The following is a 7,384-nucleotide window of genomic DNA, read 5'->3' as shown; positions in this document are numbered from 1 at the left end:
AGTGTGTTTCACCAATATCCTATCTGTTTTATTAATTTGTATACAGAAGATTGGTTTCCTTATGCGACATTGACGCACACCATAAGTGAAAGTGTTCAAATTGGTTGTGATAAAATAAGTATTCTCACTCACCTGAACCACATTTACCATGTCATGTTGTATCCTTGTCAGTGTGACAGTACATGACAGGGACCTGTTCTTCAGTGCAATTTCATCATGCATTCTGCATATTGGTCATCTCACATGTAACACATCACCCCTGCACACACAGTATCTCAAGATCCAGTGCAGCATGGTGTATCAGGCTGAAACCTCTCTTGTTCTTCCAGGCTACAGACCAACAGGTCAGGCATATAGATGTGCTCTATGAGCACTTCTTGTATGGTCCTGATATTACGGGTAGGAGCTAGATTTTGGAATGCATCACCTTGCTTAAACACTGGGCATGAAATGGTCATTTCAAGAAGCAAACTAACATTATTGCCTGGCATATTCCTCCCTCCTCCATCACCATCAAGCCAGGTGACCAACCCTGGTTCAATGATGAGAGTAGAAGAGCGTTCCAGGAACAGCACTAGACGTACTTAAAAAAGAGATGCCAACCCGGTGAAGCTACAACACAGGCCTCCATGCATGCTAAACATAGAGTCATAGAGTTATACAGCACAGAAAGAGGCCCATCGTGTCTGCGCCGGCCATTAAGCCCTGTCTATTCCAATTCCATTTTCCAGCACTTGGTCCGTAGCCTTGTATGCTATGGCGTTTCAAGTGCTCATCTAAATGCTGCTTAAATGTTGTGAGGGTTCCTGCCTCTACCACCCTTTCAGGCAGTGAGTTCCAGATTCCAACCACCCTCTGGGTGAAAACATTTTTCCTTAAGTCCCCTCTACACCTCCTGCCCCTTACCTTGAAACTATTCCCCCTGGTTATTGACCCCTCTACTAAGGGGAAAAGTTCCTTTCCATCTATCCTATCTTTCCCCCTCATAATTTTGTACACCTCAATCAGGTCCCTCCTCAGCCTTCTCTGCTCCTAGGAAAACAACCCCAGCCTGTCCAGTCTCTCCTCATAGCTGAAGCGCTCCAGCCCAGGTACCATCCTGGTGTATCTCCTCTGCACCCTCTCCAATGCAATCACATCCTTCCTATAGTGTGGCGACCAGAACTGCACACAGTATTCCAGCTGTGGCCTAACTAGCGTATTGTACAGCTCCATCATAACCTCCCTGCTCTTATATTCTATGCCTCGGCTAATGAAGGTAAGTATCCCATATGCCTTTTTAACCACCTTATCTACCTGTCCTGCTGCCTTCAGTGATCTATGTACATGCACACCAAGGTCCCTCTGATCCTCTGTCCTTCCTTGGATCCTACCATTCATTGTGTATTCCCTTACCTTGTTAGTCCTCCCAAAATGCATCACCTCACACTTTTCAGGATTAAATTCCATTTGCCACTGTTCTGCCCATTTGACCAACCCATCTATATCGTCCTGTAGCCTGAGGCTTCCCTTCTCGCTATTTACCACTCCACCAATTTTCGTGTCATCTGCGAACTTACTGATCATACCTCCTACATTCATATCTAAATCATTAATGTACACTACAAACAGCAAGGGACCCAGCACCGATCCCTGCGATACACCACTGGACACAGGCTTCCAGTCACAGAACCAATCTTCGAATATCACCCTCTGCCTCCTACCGCTAAGCCAATTTTGGATCCAATGTGCCAAATTGCTCTGGATCCCATGGACTCTTACCTTCTTGACCAGTCTCCCATGTGGGACTTTGTCAAAAGCCTTACTGAAGTCCATGTAGACTACATCAATTGCACTACCCTCATCCACACACCTAGTCACCCCCTCGAAAAATTCAATCAAATTGGTTAGACATGATCTCTCCCTGACAAAGCCATGCTGACTATCCTTGATTAATCCTTGCCTCTCCAAGTGGAGACTAATTCTGTCCCTCAGAATTTTTTCCAATAATTTCCCTATCACTGATGTTAGGCTCACTGGCCTGTAATTCCCTGGTTTATCCCTACTACCCTTAACTGTCCTCTGGCACCTCCTCTGTGGCCAGAGAGGTTCTGAAAATTTGTGGCAGAGCCCCTGCAATCTCCTCCCTTGCCTCGTAGCAGCCTGGGATACATCTCGTCTGGGCCTGGGGATTTATCCACTTTTAAGCCCGCTAAAACTGCTAGTACCTCTTCCCTCTCAATACTAATTTGTTCAAGTATATCACAATCCCCCTGCCTGATATATGTGCCTACATCATCCTCCATAGTGATAACAGATGCAAAATATTCATTTAAAACCTCACCTACATCTTCCGGCTGTACATACACATTGCCACTTTGATCCCTAATGGGCCTTACTCTTTCCCTGGTTATCCTCTTGCCCTTAATATACTTATAAAACACCTTGGGATTTTCCTTTATTTTGCCCGCCAGTGTTTTTTCATGCCCCCTCTTCACTCTCCTACTTTCTTTTTTAAGTAACCCCATGCACTTTCTATACTCCTCTAGGGCTTCCACTGTTTTTAGTCCTTTGTATCTGCCAAAAGCCTCCCTTTTTTTCCTAATCCATTCTTGTATAGCCCTTGACATCCAGGGTTCCCTGGGCTTGTTGGTCCCACTCTTGATCTTTACGGGAACATGTTGGCGTTGTACTCTCTCTAATTCCTTTCTGAATGATTCCCACTGCTCTGATGTGGATTTTCCTACAAGTAGCTGATCCCAGTCCACTTTGGCCAGATCCTGCCTTATCATATTAAAATCGGCCTTCCCCCAATTTAGAACCTTTATTTCCGGTCCATCTCTGTCCTTTTGCATAACTACCTTAAATCTCACCGAATTATGGTCACTGTCACCAAAATGCTCTCCTACTGACACTTCTATCACTTGCCCGGCTACATTCCCTAGAATTAGATCCAGTACCGCCCCCTCTCTTGTAGGACTTTCTACATGCTGGCTCAAAAAGCTCTCCTGGATGTACTTTAAAAATTCCACACCCTCTAAGCCTTTCACACTCTGACTATCCCAGTTAATATTGGGGAAGTTGAAATCCCCTACTATTATTGCCCTATTATTTTTACACTTCTCTGAGATTTGCCTACATATCTGTTCCTCTATCTCCCCCTGACTGGGTGCATATAGTACACTCCCACCAAAGTACTAACCCCCTTTTTGTTTTTAAGTTCTACCCATATGGCCTCATTAGAGGAACAGTGGAAGTAACATATTGTAGACAGAGCTAAGCGAGCCCACAACCAACGCAGCAAATCAAAGCTCTGCAGTCCTGCTACATCCAGTTGTGAATGGTAGTGGATAATTAAGCAACTAACGGAAAGAGGATACTCCATTAGTATCCCCATCCTCAATAATGGCAGAGCCCACCACGTGAATGCAAAAGTGGTTCGTCACCACCTTCAGCCAGAAGTGCCAAGTGGATGGTCCTTCTCGGCCTCTTCCTGATGTCCTCACCAGCATAGATACCAGCCTTAAGCCAATTGGTTTCATTCCACATGATATCAAGAAACAGATGCGTGCACTAGACATAGCAAAGGCTACGGGTCCCCACAACATCCCAGCTGTAGTGCGGAGGACCTGTGCTCCAGAACTAGCTGTGCCTCTAGCCAAGCTGTTCCAGTACTGCTACACCACTGGCATCTAGTCGATAATGTGGACAATCATCTCTGCCCCATGACATTGCTGCAGGGGTTCCTCAGGACAGCGTCCTAGGCCCAACCATCTTCAGCTTCTTCATCCATGACCTTCCTCAGCCGCAAGGTCAGAAGTGGGGCTGTTCGCTGATGATTGCACAGTGTTCAGCTCTATTCCTAACTCCTCCTCATAATAAACTAGTCCATGTCCGCATGCAGCAAGACCTGGACAACATACAGGCTTGGGTTGATGAGCAGCAAGTAACATTTGCGCCACATAAGCAGGTGTGAAGAGTGCAATCAAATTGAAAAAGACTTAGATAGGCTAGGGGAGTGGCCTACACAATGGTAAATGGTGTTTAATTTAGATAAATGTAGGGTCAATGCAGAATATACGTATGTATCATTTGCAGGGAACAATACTGAGAGGTTGAGAAAAAAAAATCTTGGTGTTATTATGTACAGATCACTGAAGGTTCATGACCAATGTAGAGAAACTAGCTAAAACTCAAGAAGCTCGACACCATCCAGGATCAATAGCCCAACCACCAATTTAAACATCCACTTCCTCCACCACCAGTGTAGTGTATATTATCTACAGGATGCACTGCAGCAACTCAACAAGGCTTCTTCGACAGGACCTTCCAAACCATCGCCCTCGATCACTTAGAAAGATAAGGGCAGTAGATGAATAGGGTGCCATCACCTCCAAGTCACACATCATCCTGACCTGGACATATATTGCATTCATTGTCACTGGGTCAAAGTCCTGGTACTCCCTACAGCACTGTGGGAGCACCTACACCACATTGACTGCAGCGATTCAAGAAGGCAGCTCACCAGCACCTTCTCAAGGGCAACTACAGATGGGCAATAAATGACAGCCTTGCAGGTGACATCCATATCAAAATAAAGAAAAAACACGTGATACTGCATGCCCACTCACTTGTCCATGACATATGATGCTGCATGCCCAGTCACTAGTCCGTGACATGTGATACTGAGTAATCAGTAACACAAGATAATGCATGTCCAGTTACGAGTCCATGACAAATGATAATGCCTTACCAGTTATGAGTCCATGACACGTGATACTGCATGTCCCATTACTAGTCCATGACATGTGATACTGCATGTCCCGTTACTAGTCCATGACACATGATATTGCATGTTCAGTTACCAGTCCATGACACGTGATACTGCATGTCCCGTTACTAGTCCATGACATGTGATACTGCAAGTCCTGTTACTAGTCCGAGACGTGATATTGCATGTCCAGCTACCAGTCCATGACACGTGATACTGCATGTCCCGTTACTACTCCATGACACGTGATACTGCCTGTCCACTTACTAGTTCATGACGTGATTTTGCAGGTCACATTAGTCCATGACGTTATACTGCATGTCTAGCTACTAGTCCATGAAACATGATATTGCATGTCCTATTTGTAGTCTTTCGTTCATGGGATGTGGGTGTTGCTGGCTAGGCCATCATTTATTGCCCATCCCTAATTGCCTTTGAGAGGGTGGTGGTGAGTCACCACCTTGAACTGCTGCAGTTTGTGTGGTGAAGGTACTCCCATAGTGCTGTTAGGGAAGGAATTCCAGGATCTTGGCCCAGTGACGATGAAGGAACGGCGATATATTTCTAAGTCAGGATGGTGTGTGACTTGGAGGTGATGGAGTTCTCATGATCCTGCGTGTCCACTTACTAGTTACGTGATAATGCAGGTCCAGTTATAGTGCATGACATATGATACTGCATGTCCAGTTAATTGTCCATGACATGTGATGCTGTGTGTCCAGCTACTAGTCTATAACAAATGATACTGCATGTGCAGTTACTAGTCCGTGACATGTGATACTACATCCTCCACCATTTCTGTCACCTCCAACGTGATGCTACCACCAAACACATCTTCCCCTCCGCTTTCAGCATTTTGAAGGAACCATTCCCTCCCCAATATCCTGGCCCAATCGTCCATCACCTCCTTCCTCCGGCACCTTCCCATGCAAGCGCAGGAGATGAAAGACCTGCTCTTTCACCTCCTGTCTTTCCAGCCGGCAGGGGCCCCAAACACTCCTTCCAGGTGAAACTGTGATTTACTTGTACTTCTTCAAAATTGGTATTCACTGCTCACAATGCGGTCTCCTCTGCACTGGGGAGATCAAACGCAGATTGGGTGATCACTTTGCTGAACACATCCATTCAATCTTCAAGCATGACCCTGAGCTTCTGGTTGCTTGCCACTTTAATTCTCTGCCCACTCCCTAGCTGACCCCTCTGTTCTCGGCCTCCTACACTGTTCCAATGATACTCAACAGAAGCTCAAGGAACAGCACATCATCTTACTCTTAGGCACTTAACAGCCTTCCGGCCTTAACATTGAGTTCAACAGCTTTAGTTCTTGGTCACCACTTCCATTCTCTTGGAAAGCAGGTACTGGTAATTGAGGATGGCTGCACCAGAGCCACTGGGAATGGAGGAGGTCAGGAGTGGTGCTTGGGGTGGGGACCCCCTGTTAGTACACGGCCGGGGGTGGTCCACACCCTTGGTGTCTACCTACCTTTCTCTGCCACATTCCTGGACCACTTTGCCAGATTTCCCATGCTTCCCTCCCCCTCTACTATTCTGCTGTAACCATTTACACCTCCTCTGGACCCATTTTTTGTTTCTTTACTTATCCCATTACCACCTCCTTTTGCCTTACTCCATCATCCCATTTGTCATTTAATGTGCTGTATTGCTGCAGTGTCAGAGGTGCCGTCTTTTGGATGAGACATTAAACCGAGGTCCTGTCTGCTCTCTCCGGTGGATATAAAAGATCCCATGGCACTATCTCGAAGAAGAGCAGAGGAGTTATCCCCGGTGTCCTGGCCAATATTTATCCCTCAGTCAACATAACAAAACATATTATCTAGTCATTATCACATTGCTGTTTGTGGGACCTTGCTCTGCGCAAATTGGCTGCCGCGTTGCCCACATTACAACAGTGACTACACTTCAAAAGTACTTCATTGGCTGTAAAGTGCTTTGAGACATCCAGCGGTTGTGAAAGGCGCTATATAAATGCAAGTCTTTCTTTTTAATCACTCCTGCCATCCACTGTACCACAGAACTTCCCTTTTCTTCTCACTGATTATTTGCACAAACACCTTTGCGGCCTTCTACGCATGCGCACAGTATACCTGGGCCTGATTCCCCTTCTGCACATGTGCGCAGTATGCCGGAGCCATGCATGTGCAGTGAACAACTATTGCGGCCTGCACAACACGCTTTCCTTGGCTCCGTGCGGAGGTCAGGGGATCTGTTGGTGGGCGGGCGGGGTGGAGGTGGGGAGAGAGGATCGAAGCGGGGGGCGGAAAGAGAGAGGAGATTGAAGGAGGGGGGCGGTGGGGAGAGAAAGGTGATTGAAGGGGGAGAAGATGTCAGGTACTTCCGGGGGGGTGGGTGGCGGTGGGGAGAGAAAGGTGATCAAAGGGGGAGAAAATGTCAGGTAGTTTGGTGGGGGGGATAAAGAGCACAGTGGGGATAGGGGAAGAATGTGATCCAGGCCTAAAGTGGCGGAAGGGGGGGGGGGGTGGCGCGGTGAGAGTGAGAATGTGATCCAGATGGGAAGATAGATCTCGTTCTCCCCCCTCTGTTAGACGTAGATCACATTCTTCCCACCCCCACAGACCTGGTTGATTTTTCAGAAAGCCCCGGGTGTGGCAAGTG

The sequence above is a fragment of the Somniosus microcephalus genome, chromosome 4, assembly GCF_052327205.1.
Source record: "Somniosus microcephalus isolate GS21.2 chromosome 4, FLI_Smic_1.0, whole genome shotgun sequence".
Taxonomy (NCBI): domain Eukaryota; kingdom Metazoa; phylum Chordata; class Chondrichthyes; order Squaliformes; family Somniosidae; genus Somniosus; species Somniosus microcephalus.
This window is presented reverse-complemented; position numbering follows the sequence as displayed.